Source organism: Ipomoea nil, unplaced genomic scaffold, assembly GCF_001879475.1.
Source record: "Ipomoea nil cultivar Tokyo-kokei standard unplaced genomic scaffold, Asagao_1.1 scaffold0202, whole genome shotgun sequence".
In the NCBI taxonomy this organism is placed as follows: domain Eukaryota; kingdom Viridiplantae; phylum Streptophyta; class Magnoliopsida; order Solanales; family Convolvulaceae; genus Ipomoea; species Ipomoea nil.
Window position 1 is genome coordinate 1850149 of NW_017616630.1, and position 16113 is coordinate 1866261.

The 16113-nt window shown below is 43.3% G+C and overlaps 1 long non-coding RNA gene across 1 annotated transcript in view; it reads right to left on the minus strand.

Moving 5' to 3' along the window:
* LOC109189450 overlaps positions 1-15861 on the minus strand; it is a 33179-nt gene extending 17318 nt beyond the window's left edge. Inside the window, exons 1-2 of the long non-coding RNA XR_002055572.1 lie at positions 15850-15861; positions 3514-3520 (exon numbers count right to left, since the gene is read on the minus strand). This is a non-coding gene — a long non-coding RNA (uncharacterized LOC109189450). The remainder of the gene's footprint in view (positions 1-3513; positions 3521-15849) is intronic.
* Positions 15862-16113: the final 252 nt, after the last annotated feature.

Below are 16113 nucleotides of genomic sequence, written 5' to 3' on the forward strand. Positions count from 1 at the left end.
TGGTGAAGCCAAATCTGCAATGGAATGGACTAGAGTTTGTTGCTGCAATGCGTTGAACGGATTGCCTATATTCTACGTACTAAGTTGTTTTTTTGGTGTTCAAATGTTGTTTTTAGCAAAACTAGATTGTTACAATAACATATTCCCTTGGAATTGGGGTGTAAATGTGTAATGCTCCATCTGCAAATGTTGTTTTTAGCAAAACTAGATTGTTACAATAACTCTTTCAACTATTTTTTGTAATTTCGTTTACATAAATTGTAGTTAAAATTGGGAATTTTCAGGCTTGAGATTAGACCTTCTGCATAAAAAGTAATACAATGTTGCATGGGTATGGGTAGATGTGTGCACTTATAGTATTATATTTGTGCACTCATGGCATGTGTATGTAATAGGTGTGTGCATGAATTGTTAGTAGTGTGTGCATTACAGTATTACAATGTCCAATGCTCTGCTGGGGTTGTTCTGTTTTAAAATTGGGTGGGATGTTGTTGATATCTTTTGTCTTATGTGATTGTTGTAGGTAAGAGGTCGAAGGTACCGCAGCGTGAACCTGGTGCCTCACAGAGTTATGTTAGCGATGATGATCTTGACTTTGTTTCTCCACCTTTGGCCTACCTTCAAAGGCCGTAGGATGGCACCTTTTAGACGGCTTTTATTATTATTATTATTATTATTATTATTATTATTATTATTATTATTATTATTATTATTATTATTATTATTATTATTATTATTTATTTATTTTTTATTTTTTTATTTATTTTATTTTATTTTTTATTTTTTTATTTTGGATTAGAGAGGAGGGGGAAACCCAACACAAACTACATACTATCAACTCCTACTTGATTTCGCTGAGACAATCGTCTCATTGATGAAGCTCCAACTCTATCAAGCGAGACCAATTCCTCCAACTCCTGCGGCGGTGACTCTAGGATGCGTAGACCACCTCTATACAACACCGCCATAGACGCCAACTTATCCACGAGCTTGTTCTGTTCTCTGTAAACATGCTCGTACCTCACTTCCATGAAATCCGTCGCTTCTCTAATACACATCCAGCCAATATTATGAGAATGATTTTGCCATCCCTCACCCTTCCAAAAAGTGTCCACTATAGCCTTTGAGTCGCACTCGATGATGGTCCTCCTCGCTCCATACTATTTCGCCATTCGTAACCCATGCAATATACCCCAAGCCTCCTCCGCCTCAGCCGAACACCTACCAATTCTGTACATGAAACCCCTTCGCCAATCCCCATTGTCATCCCGTAGAACACCCCCACACCCTGCTAGTCCATGTTGCTTACAACTCCTGTCGACATTAAGCTTCAACCACCCCGCATCCGGTTTTACCCAGGTTAGCTTAGCGTCTTCTGGCCACTCGCTTCTTCGCAACGGCCACCTTCTCCCATCAAAGGCCTTGTTGACCTCATTATCATATTTACGCAGCCAGTCTATCTTATGCTCAATGGGCATGGATTTGTCATTAAAAACCTGTTCGTTCCGCCACTTCCACAGCCACTAAAGTCTAGTCTGGCCAGCCTTCCTCGAAACCTTTCCTTCCGTCCCCCTGTAGGTTCACCGTGAACCACTCCACCCAATCGAGGCTCCTCAGAGCCTCCACCGTCTGCCAGTGTAATGACAGATCCCATATTTGTCTTGCTGCAATGAAACTTCTGAACAGATGGTTAAGGTCCTCACGCTGACCTGTACAGAGAAAACAACACTCGTTAGACGTGAGATGTCACCTGGCACGCTCATGGTTAGTAAGAACCTTCGCATGCTTCACAAGACAAAGAAACACAACAATTCTGGCCAGTACTTTCAAAGCCCAAATAATCTCCCAGACGTTGTCATCACCGTTTCCTTTGGGTGTATCGATCAAACCATAAGCTGACTTCACCGAAAACTGCCTGCGTGGATCCGGACCCCAGCCCCACTCGTCCTGCACGCCTGGCTGCCGTTCTAAATCTTCTTGTGGAAGAAACTACTGAATATGTTCCCATTTCTAGCCCCTATCATGATCCCAATAATCTTCCACAAACGCATAGAGGTTGGGGAGGCTTAAGGGACCAAGCAGCTTCTCTCATAAGGGCCTCGGTGATAGCCAGGGATCCATCCAAAAGCGTGTAAGCCTACCATCCCGAACGATGTGCGTAAGGCCCCTCTCTAGAACCTCATTTGTCCCACTGATGCTTCTCCAAACGTTAGAAATTTTCCTTCCGCAAGAGGTGTCCACGTGAAAGCCTAAACTGTAGTTGTACTTTGTGTTCAATGTCCGGGCCCACAACGCCGCTTTGTTCCGTTTTTAATATCCAGCAGAGCTTTGTCATACACGCAGTATTCATAGCTTGCATTTTCCTCAGCCCCAGGCCTCCATAATCTTTTCTGGTTGTGACCACGTCACAGTTAACAAGGCTCAGTTTTTGACCCCCTTGTCCTATCATTCCGACCCCATATAAAACGCCTGGTTCTCCTTTCTATTTCGTCACAAATTCCCTTCGGAAGCGCTGCCGTTTGCATAGTATACACTAGGATGGCGTTCAGAACAGACTTTGCTAGGGTAACTCTCCCAGCTAGAGACAGAGTCTTAGCTTTCCACCCCTCTAATCTGGCCGATATTCGTTCCAAAAGGCCCGAGTAGGTGTTACGCGTTACCCGGTCATGAATGGAAGGCACGCCTAGGTATCTTCCCAAGTCTTTAGTCTCAGCTATGCCCAACTTGGCGGCAATCTCCTTCGCGAGCTCTGGCGGTGTGTTCTTCGAGAAATGGACTTGTGATTTGGCTAGGCTGATTTTCTGCCCCGACGCTCTGCAAAACGAGTTCAGGCACTCCTGGACAATATCCACTTGCTCACTTGAAGCCTCGGTGAACAGCACCATATCATATGCAAAACAAAGATGAGACAAAACTGGCCCCATAGGAGCCAACTTAATACCTTTCCATTTATTTTTTTCCACTGCGGTTACAATAAGGTGACTGGGCCGCTCCATACACAAAACGAAAATAGCCTGGGACATTGCATCACCTTGGCGTATTCCTCTCGCTGGTCTAAAATACTCCAGTCTTTCCCCATTCCAGATGACTGCTAACTTGGACAAAGAAATGCAAGTCATAATAATGTTAGTCCAAGTATCATTAAAACCTGCCCTTACCAGAGTGTCTCTGATGAAAGCCCAAGATAGCCTGTCATACGCCTTCTCGAGGTCCAATTTAATAGTCATATAGCCCTTTTTTCCCTCGATTCTCTCTCATGGTGTGCAAAACTTCTTGGTACACAATCACATTGTCCGAGATCTGCCGTCCCAGGACAAACGAACTTTGATACGACCCTACCACCTGAGGAAGAATGCGTTTTAGTCTGTTTGTGATGGTCTTGGTCAAAATTTTGTAACTCACATTGCACAAACTAATGGGCCTAAATTGTTTGATCGTGTCAGGAGCCCCAACTTTTGGTATAAGAGCGACAAGGGTATCATTTAAACCTTCTGGGAGTCTGCCGGTACGAACTGCCTCACTGACCATATTATAGATGCTATCCCTAGTTACCGCCTACGTGTGTTGGTAGAAACCCGCTAGGAGGCCATCCGGGCCCGGGGCCTTGAAAGGCTTCATGCCAAAAACAGCCTCATGGACCTCGTCTTTAGACACATCCCTATTGAACATCCTCTAATCCATATGGATAATGGTCGGGAAACTTGCGCCTATATTCGAGCCATCCACCACCACCGTTGACTCAGTGAACAAATTGACATAGAAATTCCTGACGTGATCCCGTAGCTTAATGCCCTCCGGTATCCACGTCCCAGTATCGTTTGTAAGCCCCGGAATTCTAGCCCGCGATTTTCGTACCGTAGCAGCAGCATGGTAATACGCAGTGTTCCTGTCCCCCGACTTTATCCATTCGTCCCTAGACCTCTGGAACCACAACAGCTCCTCTTGATACAAGGTGTCCTCTAAGTTCGATTGCAGCTTCTTCTCCAATTTGCGTAGCCCACTGTGGTAGCTTCTGGCTAAAATCTTTTGGATACCGCCGATCCTAGCCATCAGAATTCGCTTTCGTTTGTTATTGTTATTGTTATTGTTATTGTTATTGTTATTGTTATTGTTATTGTTATTGTTATTGTTATTGTTATTGTTATAGTTATTGTTATTGTTATTGTTATTGTCATTGTCATTGTCATTGTTATTGTTATTGTTATTGTTATTGTTATTGTTATTGTTATTGTTATTGTTATTGTTATTGTTATTGTTATTGTTATTGTTATTGTTATTGTTATTGTTATTATTATTATTATTATTATTATTATTATTATTATTATTATTATCCCTCACAATTGGCACCTTTTAAATGTCCATTCTACTTTACAATTTCAATTAGTTGCTTTCCACTCGGCATGCACATACGTGTATGACTGGTTGCACATTTTGTGCATTCAAACAACGAAAACGACGCATAACCGTTTAGTAAGAAATTAATTTAGTCTACAATATCTAGGCATGCACCCACTTAAACACAGGTACACACACGAGGAAAACTCTTATGTAACTGTGTTCACACATGCTGTTATCTTTGTGCACTAGTACATACTTAATTGAATTAATCTTAAGTGTTCGGTTAAGGCTGCATACACCTTCATAAGTGTGTGCATTCCATTAATAAACATTCTTCCTTTGCACATGGGGCACCTGCATCCTTCTTTTGATTGCAAAATGCACACATGTCAACTAATCATAATGTAAATAATTTGCAACATCACAACTAGGTCCACTGTAAATAGTTTTGAACTCAATCTACGTTGAAAACAAAATAGTTTTTTCCAAACAAATTATAACCACTACGATGGGACCCATCATGTTTTTCGCACTACATTTATACATGTACACAGTTATTTGTGTGTGTGCACACGGTTTTACCTGGGTTTAGACCTGTGCATCATCACATCTACGTGTGTGCACGTTTAGTCCCAATGATGTGGTTCTACCCTTTGCCCTACGTTTGTTCTCTTGCTTAACCGTGTTCTCACCCTTTCCCTTTTTATGTATGCACTGCCCCTTTTATATTCTATGTCATGAGGAAGAGAGAGAATTTCAGTTGTATTGATTATCTAATTGTACAACCAATAATACAATCCTAGAGTAGTCAGGTAACGTAACTCACTCCTATACAATAGGTTAGCTAAGTCAGACTAATCTACTACCACATAAAACATTAACCACATATTATCACTAAGACACCCCCTCAAGCACAAGGTTGGAGGGCGACAACATTGAGCTTGTCTCTAAGAATCCCAAAACGTGGAGCCGGCAAAGGCTTTGTGAAGATATTTGCTAGTTGATCCTTAGTAGATACAAAATTAACCAAGAAATCCCCGGAGGCAACCTTATCCCGGATGAAGTGATAATCTATTTCCACATGTTTGGTTCTGGCGTGGAACACAGGATTGACACACAAGTATATGGCGCCAAGATTATCACACAAGAGAGTAGCTGGCTGACCTGAGTGGAGCCCAAGCTCACGTAACAGCGAGAAAACCCAAGTGACCTCGGCTGAGACATCTGCGAGGCCCTTGTATTCAGCTTCAGTTGAAGAGCGAGCAGTTGTCCGCTGCTTGCGGGAAACCCAAGAGATTAGATTGGACTCGATAAAGACTGCGTACCCACTAGTGGATTTCCGATCAACTGGACAACCGGCCCAGTCCGAATATGAAAAGGCATGGATATCTGCGGATGGAGAAGCTGACAAGCGTAAGCCATAGTCAAGTGTGCCCTTGACGTAATGTAAAACACGCTTAAGGAGGCCCCAGTTCTCATCGGTAGGCGTGTGCATAAATTGGCACAACCGATTCACCGAGTAAGAGAGATCTGGTCGAGTGATTGTCTAATAGTGTAACGCGCCCACTAGACGGCAATACTGAGTGGGGTTATCAAAAGGCTCTCTCGAAGGAGTCACAACTTGAGTCACAGCTGCTGGAGTTGCTAACGGTTTGCAATCTGACATGCCTGCCCGCTTTAGAAGATCACCCATATAACGGCGCCGAGACAAAAGAAAACTCTCGGATACCTTTATAGTTTCAATGCCAAGAAAGAAGCTTGGTGTACCTAAGTCCCGTATCTTGAACGTAGAGGAAAGTCGGTGGAGAAGCGTATCAATTAAGGAGGAGTCATTACCCATCACAATGATGTCATCGATGTACACCAAGAGAAAGATGCGGGATGTGCCAACTGTGTAGTGGAAAAGAGCACATCAGTCTTGGAAGCAGAAAACCTTGTAGAGAGCAGAAAATCGTGCAGTTGCTTGAATCAAGCCTGTGGCGCCTACTTGAGCCCATATAGAGACCGCTGGAGGTGACAAACATGATCGGGGTGCGCTGGGTCCTCATACCCGGGAGGCTACCGCATAAACACGGTTTCAGCCAAGTGCCCATTTTGAAAGGCATTGTGAACGTTTAGCTGCCGTAGAGTCCAGCCACGGGACACTTCAAAAGAAAATAGCATGGGTACTGTAGTCGGTTTGACTACGGGACTAAATGTGTCGAAAAAGTCTTCTCTCGCCACTTGGTTGAACCCCTTTGCAACCAGACGCACCTTATAGCGCTCGATAGATCCATCTGCCTTGTGCTTAGTGCGATAGACCTCTTTACACCCAATGATGTTCATACCGGGTTTTGCTAGTACTAACTGCCAGGTGTTATTGTGTAAAAGGGCGTTGAATTCATGATCCACGGCGTCACGCCATTGTGGGTGGCCCACGACCTGAGAGTAACATGTCGGATCAACAACCATAGTTAGGCGTGGAACTGCTCGCCCGTGCCTCGTGTCATGTGCCGAAACCTCATGAAGTGCCCCCGTTCTTGGGGTTGAGCATGAGTGGCACGGGTCCTATTTAAGGTAGCCGGGGCGGCGTCTTGTATTGCCAAAGGGGCATCAGCTCGTGCTATAGGAGTCACGTTGATAGGCAAAGGGGAACCTTCTGGAACCGTGGGTGTAGCCAATGGCATCGGTGGAGGCCCAACATGTGACACCACTAGCCCGGAGGCCCACGGTGTAATTGACTCGGCTAATTGAGGCTCCCCCTGCAATGACGAATCTGAAGCAAAAGGAAAAACAGACTCATCAAACCGAACATGCCGGAAGATAAAGGTCTTTCCGGTATTAAGGTTCATGCACCTATAACCCCTAAATGACGTAGGGTAATCTAAGAAGACACAGGGGGCTGAGCGGTACTCGATCTTATGCCGATTATATGGCCGAAGATAAGGGTAACAGGGACAGCCAAATACCCTAAGAAACGTGTATGTGGGGGGGTGACTTGTACACACGGTAATGTGGACTCTCAAACTGTAACACTGATGAAGGGAGGCGATTTATGAGATAGGTGGTTGTTTCAAAGGCCGAATCTCAGTATTTTAAGGAAACTGAGCCTTCAGCCAGAAGAGCTAAGCTAGTTTCGACAATATGTCTATTCCTGCGCTCAACTCGGTCGTTTTGCTCGTGTGTCTTGGCGCAAGACTACCTGTGCACAATGCCAAGAGACTCGAATATAGTGTGTAAACGACGGTATTCGCCCCCTAAATCAAACTGTATGAACTTGATAGAACGCGAAAACAAGCATTCTACCATAGCACGAAACAATCCAAAAACTTTATAAATGTCAGATCTTACACGTAAGGGATAAAACTAGCAAACCGTGAAAAATCATCCACAAATAAAACAAAGTATCTAAAACCGTTGGCAGAAATAACAGGGGAAGGCCCCTAAATGTCCGTGTACACAATGTCTAACACATTATTGCTAGAATAACCTACTCTATCAAGAGGAAATCGAGAGGATTTGCCAAGTTGGCATGCTGAACACATCCCTGACGAACCGGATTTATTTGGAAGAACGGGACAACTTTGTAGGAAACGATGGAAGACACGATCATGCGGGTAGCCCAACCTATGATGCCAGGCCAAGGATGAAGCCCGTGCACTGAGGAACGCAAGGTGAGACCGGGGAACCGTTACCCTGTATAAGCCACCCGAACTGGGCCCTTTAAAAAGTACCGCCTTGGTGGTGCAGTCCTTCACAACAAAGAAATTGGGATGAAATTCAAAATAAACATTATTTTCAGTGGTAAACCGTTGAACAGACAGAAGTGACACAGATAAATTAGGCACATGTAATATATTTGACAACCATAACGATTTTGACACAGAAGGAATAGATGCATGACCATCACGGGAAATACCCAAACCTGTACCGTTTCAAACCCGAAGATGAGTTGGGAGAGAATAGATTTGTAACACCCCGTGTTACGACCTTCAATCCTGGATTAATTATTTAATTAATTCCGTTAATAATAATTAAAAAGGATTTAATTTGGTTTGGATTCCCTTAATTAATTAATGTGGTCCACCATGGATCGTGGACCTTTTCCTAAACTAGAGTCTTAAGCCTATTAGGAATAAAGAGAGTAAACATTTTACTAGTCATATTCTAATTAGGAATCCTAGACCTATATATCTGCTAGGAATAAAGAAAGTAGGCCTTTACTATTCAGATTCTGATTAGGATTCCTGATTCTATAAATAGGGGATTAGAAAGCAATTAGAACCCTTACCACCTATAGGTATATTACACGAAAATATTCCCAAGAGATACCCCACCACCAAGCCTAGGGAGATCAATAAGAGGGAAATCTTAGAGAAGAACCTTAATAGCCAAGGGAGGATTAATTAAGGCTAAGAGGTAACCCGTGTCTCGACAAAACCTATTTTCCATGCTATATCTTATTTATTGGCTCCTTTGATAATCGTATGTGTAAGTATGTGATTGAGTCGTGATAGAGCCTTGCTTAGGGTCTATATTGTGTTTATGTGATAATCTTGATGTTCTTGATATGGTGATTGATTATATGTATGATCTCGTATTTTAGTTATGTCTAGAGCCCTAGGGTTTATATCGTGAATTTCGTGTTATGATGTTCTTGGTATATCTGGGTGGGATTATGCATGATCGGGTATTGAGTCTAGCCTAGGACTTGTGTTTAGGACTTTGCATATAGATTTCTTGATGTTCTTGTGGTTCCGGATGCTCCTGAACCGTTATATGATTAATGTGGAGTCTTGACATGTTTAGGAATCGTGTTAGAACGTATTTGGTATAATTCTTGATTTTATCCTGTTAATTGAATCCGTGGTGTTGTCGTTATGTGTTTAAATGTGTCTGGACATGGTTTCGGGTTCCACGAGAGATCCTGGGACCGAAAAGTTGCCTGTGAGTCAGTGGGGGGTAGGTGGGGGCAGGGGTGCCCGCCACATTCCCGCTGCCCGTGGGTATTGTTTCAGCGGGCAGGCGACTGCCCGCCGGGCACCCGCTGGAATAGTGAGACGCCGCCGACGGGTGGTCCTCCACCCGCTGGAAGCTTGCCATGGTTCGTGATGTTTTTCCCCGTTTGTTGTTTCCCCATGTTCCATTGTGTCCCGTTGTACCACGTTTATCGTGTATAAGTCTCGTTTGATGTTTTGAATACCGTTCTGGGAATTTATGTGTAATACGTGTCGTTGTTGTTGTGTCTTGATTGTTAATTGATGGATTATGTGTTGCTTGATTGAATGGTGATGAATATCGTGGTCATTGTGCAATGGTGGGTGTGATTAATGATGATGATGATGAGATTGTGATTGGTGGAAATGAATTGTTGGCGATTGGCACCACTTGTGCCCGGTCATTGTATTAAAGGTACAGGCCTAGCGGTTACTGTGCTAAAGGCACAAACCCACCTTTGACTTGCTTGCTGTTGAGCATGAGTCAGGTTATAAGTGTTGCGGTGTCATGTCAGGGCTATATGCGCTGACCCCTTGATATTGGCACTAGAGGTGCGGATCATACGAATGGCACAACAGCGCTATCTTGATATGTTGGTGGTTGAAAGGTGGTTTGTCGGTGGGGGCATGTAGTTGCCCGGAGGAATAAGGGAGGCGATATAAGGGTGGCCTGGAGGTATAGGTTGGAACGGATATAAGGACGGAGGGGAGCTACAAGGTTGGAACTTGGTAAGGTTGGAAGATGGATTGTGTGCTTTGATGATTACTTGCTAACTGATTGTCTTGAATGCCCTTGTTGTCTTTATTTGTTATTTATGTGCCTATCTGTCTGTTACGTCTTGTATCGTATTCTTAGGACGCATGCTAGTCTTTATGATTATTTTATACTGTTGAGTCTTGATCTTGGATTTAAATTAGTATCTCGTAAGTATATATGTATTCCAGTTTCAAATGATTTTCCTAATATGTACCTATATTGTACTTAACGCGTTGAAGTGGGTTACCAGCATTATTCGTTGATGGTTGTTACACCGCATGTTTTTCAGGTGCATATCAGTAGCTTCGGAGTATGTTAGATGAACTCGTGGATTTAGCTTAGTATTAGTTAGATGGCCTGTGAGCCTTGATTTTGTATTGTGGATAGTAATTATAATTTATGCCTTGTTCAGTTAGTCTAGCCTGTGCATCTTGGTTCTCAAACCTAGATGTGGCATAGCACCCCGACTCTTACGGATTATTTATGATCTGTTTGGGATGATTAATGCTAGTTTGCGTTATATATATAAGCTTTAATTATTTTAAAAATTATGGGTGTTACAAGATTGGTCCTGCTGGACCCAAATGCTGTGCGCCGGGTTCACTGTTGTGGCGGAAGCTGTACTGGCGGAGGCACTGTTGCCGGCGACTGAAGTGGTGTTGAGGACGGCCGGAGGACACGGCAACTCACCATCGACATAGCCAAGGAGGCCTTGACCACCGAGGAACGGAACCAGTTGAGTGCGCCAGAATAGGAAGTTTCGTGTCGTAAGCTAGCTTTATGGACACGAAGTGATGGGCTGAAGAGAGAGGATTAGGGGTGGTGCCCGGAGCTGCTACGGTGGCGGTGGTGACCGTACGCTCGGAGGAGTTGGTCGACATCGGTGTATGGGGAGAGAGAATAGAGAGACCTAACACTAAATTGATACCAGATGTGAGAGATAGAATTTCAGTTGTATTGAATGTGTGCAATTATGTGGACTGTTTTGTGCACTTAGTATAATACAAGTGCACATACCCACTACACCGTGTGCACATATGTGATACGTGGTGGTGTGCACTGCATAACAATGACAAAAACTAACAAAAAAAAAAACGAAACCCAAAAAAAAAAACAAAAAAACAAAACAAAACAAAACAAAATAAAAAACGCTATGTTTATTAATTTTTCTTCAACTTATTCTTGGCTTCTGTTATTGCATTCTTCAATTGCGGGCCATTCCAAGTTTTAACACCAAATATATTTTACAAAGTTGAAGGAAAAAATATTTAACGAACAAATTAAAGAAATAAAAAAAAATGATGGTGAGATTTATGGTATTATTGGCTTCTATACGTTATTTACATTCTTGTTATGCATGTAATCTAACTCTATAATAAAGCAACAACTTCCTACCCACAAAAATCTCCCGCCCACCTAAAACGACGCCGTTTGGTCTATTAGTTGTTGCCTATTGCGTTTTGCCCGCCCACGTTAAACGATGCCGTTTGCTTGCATGTGTAACCCAAAGTCGGCGAATTAATGATATCTTTTAAACGTTGTAGTTTCAAAACGTTATCTTACCTATGCGTTGGACTGCTGAGAACATCAAAGGTTTTTTTAAACGTTTCTAATTAAACTTTTCTAATTACAGCCCCAATCATATATATATATATATATATATATATATATATATATATATATATATATATATATATATATATATATATATAGGGTTGAGTTCAAATGAGGACAACAATATATAGAGGACTGTGAGGACAAATAATGGGCACACAACAAATTAATACCAGGCACACAACTTAATACATAATTGCACACAAGAATAAATGTAAACATCAGGTTTCGAACCCAGGCTCTATAAATTAACAAATCTAGCACGCGACATACAAACTGTGGCACACGACTACATTCGGCCATGCACACGACATACCGGCTAGTGGCACACACTACATCTGTCCTCATAGTCCTCTATAATATACTTGTCCTCATTTGAATACACACACACACACACACACACACACACACACACACACACACACACACACACACACACACACACACACACACACACACACATATATATATATATATATATATATATATATATATATGATAGACATATTTTACACTCATATTTTAGGTATATTTTTATAATAATTTTACATTAATTATTTAATGTTATCTAATAATTAGTTCTTTTTATATAATATATAATCTATTCTTATATAATATATAATATATAATAAGAATACATACTAAGTACTAGTATTAATATATATGCATTATAAATAAATATATATATATTATTAATATATAAATGGTCCAACAGAGATGCAAAATGAATTGAATGTTTCAATTCATGCGTGCAAGCAAATGATGGAAGACTTCGTTGCTTGTGGCGGATGGATTCAGACGAGAGGCTGAAAAATAGGAAAAAGGAATGGTAGAAAATGATTTGGAAATTATATAAATAGTGAAGGTTTTCTATTGTAAAATGTTCATTCTTTCCCTCTTGATTATTCTGTAAAGCTGTTATCAATGTCCATTCATTGCTAATTTCTTTAGCTTGGTTTAGTGAATAGAAGCCCCGGAATTGATTATGCTGTAAGATTATTTATTTATTTTATTATATAATTTTTATGCATTTGGGTATTAAATATTCTTCTAACCTATTTGATATAATTCTTTGCTATATTAGATAATGTTGTGCTACAAATTATTCTAATATTCAGTAGCAACTGAGGTTAATTATTGACGGCTTAGTGATAATTGATTTCAGGGAGAATATTTTCCTAAATTAAATGCAACCGCTTGTGCTTGTGTTATTTAGTTTGTCGGTTTTCCTAGTTCCTATTGCTGCTATTAAATTAAATCTATAGCGCTTGTCTTAGGTTATTTAGTAGTTAGGGGTAATTAAACCGCGTGTGCTTTAGTTACCTACAACTAAGGGAAAACGGAAATGAAATAATTTCACGACAAATATTCAATTGTATATCAATTACCTTTTTGAGTCAATGATCAGTGTTAAATTCCGGTGGTGGATCTTTGCTAACCAAGGTTTTCTATTCTGAGTGTTTTCAATATATTGTTTTCATTGCTTTATTCGTTTATTTACTTTGATTATCACCTTCATACCAAATCCCCATTTACTTTAATTTGAACACATACATTAAACTAGTTACTCCCCGTGGGATCGATCCTTACTCCCGCTACTACGTTTGTAAGGTTTTAATTTGGGAGCCTACGACAGCTCACCAATATATATATATATATATATATATATATATATATATATATATATATATATATATATATATATATATATATATATATATATATATATATATAGGGTTGAGTTCAAATGAGGACAACAATATATAGAGGACTGTGAGGACAAATAATGGGCACACAACAAATTAATACCAGGCACACAACTTAATACATAATGGCACACAAGAATAAATGTAAACATCAGGTTTCGAACCCAAGCTCTATAAATTAACAAATCTAGCACGCGACATACAAACTGTTGCACAGGACTACATTCGGTCATGCACACGACTTACCGGCTAATGGCACACACTACATCTGTCCTCACAATCCTCTATAATATACTTGTTCTCATTTGAACACACACACACACACACACACACACATATATATATATATATATATGTATATATATATATATATATATATATATATATATATATATATATATATATATATATATATATATATGTATGTATATATATTGGTAGGGAATATCCCGACCGACATAGCTTCACCACGACCGAGGAGTCTCTCTTTCTCCTTGTCTTTGCAGGTAACAGGTCGGGCTCCATGAGAAGAACCCGGTCGTAGACCGACCGGTGCTGCCCGAGCGACGATGTCGACCACCGAGCGGTAGCCCTTTGGCGAAAGAGCTGACGAAGGACACGTGGCGGCTCTTTACATCGACAGGCAGGGCACCCGGGAGGATGACACGTGGTGGCTACGTGGAGGACATGCCGAACGGCTGGAATCCTGTCCCCGGCATAGCGGCTATAAATACCCACAGTAGCTACAGTGTAAGGGACTTTTGGACGATCGATAGGTTGTTGTTAGAGAATCCCGACCGCAGTCAGTCGGTACTCAGAGCAGCCAAGTAGATTGTACTTAGGGCCTTTACCGGTACGCCAGCTTATACAGCTCCAGCCGCCGCCCCTCCAGTACAACCGACCGCACAAGTAGAGCCGCAGCGTCAGTCCACTTCCCGGGCTCGACGCTCGGCTCATTCGCGGTTGGGGTCGGGGGGTGCTGATGCGATGGAGGCACCAGCTCAGGCCGTTCAAGCGGAGGACCCTGAAGAGGTTGCCCGAGCGGTAGCTTTCGATCGTCTCCGACCAGAGATGCGCCAGCGTCTGGGGCCCCAAGACCCGAATCGCGGGCAAGAGGACGTACAAATGCAGGAAGCTAGCCACGAGGCTTCATCCGGGTATAGCGGGTCGAGATCTCATCGACGTCGACGCGCTCGGGATACAGCCCAAGCCGCTCAAGCCGCCGAGCTCAACGAAACCCGAGGATTGCTCTACAACCTCCAGGCGGAAGTTGCGCAGCTCAGGAGTGCGTATCCTACAGCACCCCCGGCCGACCGATCGACCCTACACCAGACGCCTTTCACAGCAGCGGTAATGGCCCAGCCTTACCCGCTCGACTTGAAGGTCTCGGGAGAGAAAAGTTACGACGGTCGGACGGACCCTGAGGCTCACGTGAATGATTTCTTCAGCAATATGATGCTGAAGGGCGTTTCAGACGCCGTAATGTGCAGGGCCTTCTACTCAACGCTCACCGGTCAGGCGGCAGAATGGTTCCGAACCCTGCAGCCGGGGTCAATCGACAAATTTGAGACCCTGGCGATCAAGTTTGTACGGAAGTTCATTACTTCCAAAGTGGTGAGGAAGTCCTATATGTACCTCGAAAAGGCCAAGCAGCTCGAGGGGGAAAGCTTGACCGACTTCCTCATCAAGTGGAAGGCAGCAGTCGGGGAGGTCGAGCCCATGGATGATGCGACCGCCACTCACATGCTTCACATCTCCCTCCGGGCGGGGTATCTATACCAGGATTTTATCCTCCACCCCCCGACCACATATGAGGAGGCCCTCCGAAGGGTCACTGATTACGCCAACGCAGGTGAGGCGAATGCCGTCAAGCGCTTGCAGGAGGTCGGCTCTTCGTCCCGTAAACCAGCCGGCCGGGCGGAACATCGGTCGGGAGATGACCATCCCCGATCCCGCACCAGGCCTGGCGAGTTTACGGCCTTAAACCGATCCGCAGCGGAGGCCATGCAATACGCCCAGTCCTGCAATCTCATCAAACTTCCCCATCCCGATCGAGACGGCCCTGACAAGAGTAAGCACTGTGCTTACCATCGGTGCGCCGGGCATGACACCGAGGAGTGTACCCACTTGCGCCAATTATTGGAAGATTTGCTCAATTTGGGAAAATTGGACAAGTGTGTGGGAAAGAGAGAAGACAGCAAGAGAAATACCGATCGGAGGGATCACAGACGATCTCATCACCGCTCTGATCGGTCGGGCCAGGACCGAAGAGACGATCGAAGGGACGATCGTCATGATGACCGACGGGACCCTGACCCTCCGTCCAGTAGCCGCCCGTCCGGAAAACCAACCATCCACGTCATTTTTGGTGGGCTGGAAGATGCTTCCCGACCGCGGACTAATTGCCCGGTCGCAATAGTAGATTCCCGGGGAACCGGGAAGAGGCAGAAGATGGAACCCATAACCTTCACCCTTGAGGACCAACCTAGCACCAGCGACCACGGTATGGAGGCGCTCGTGGTCACGATCGACGTTAAGGGGACGGACGTCCAAAGGGTTATGGTTGACACGGGCAGTAGCGTGAACGTCCTATACTTGGACGTGTTTGAGAAGCTTGGCCTTGACAGGAAGGAGCTGACTCCGGTCGGTGTACCACTGTCAGGATTTACCGGGGCTCTTATCTACCCCGAGGGAAAAATAACGCTCCCGGTTGAGATCGGCA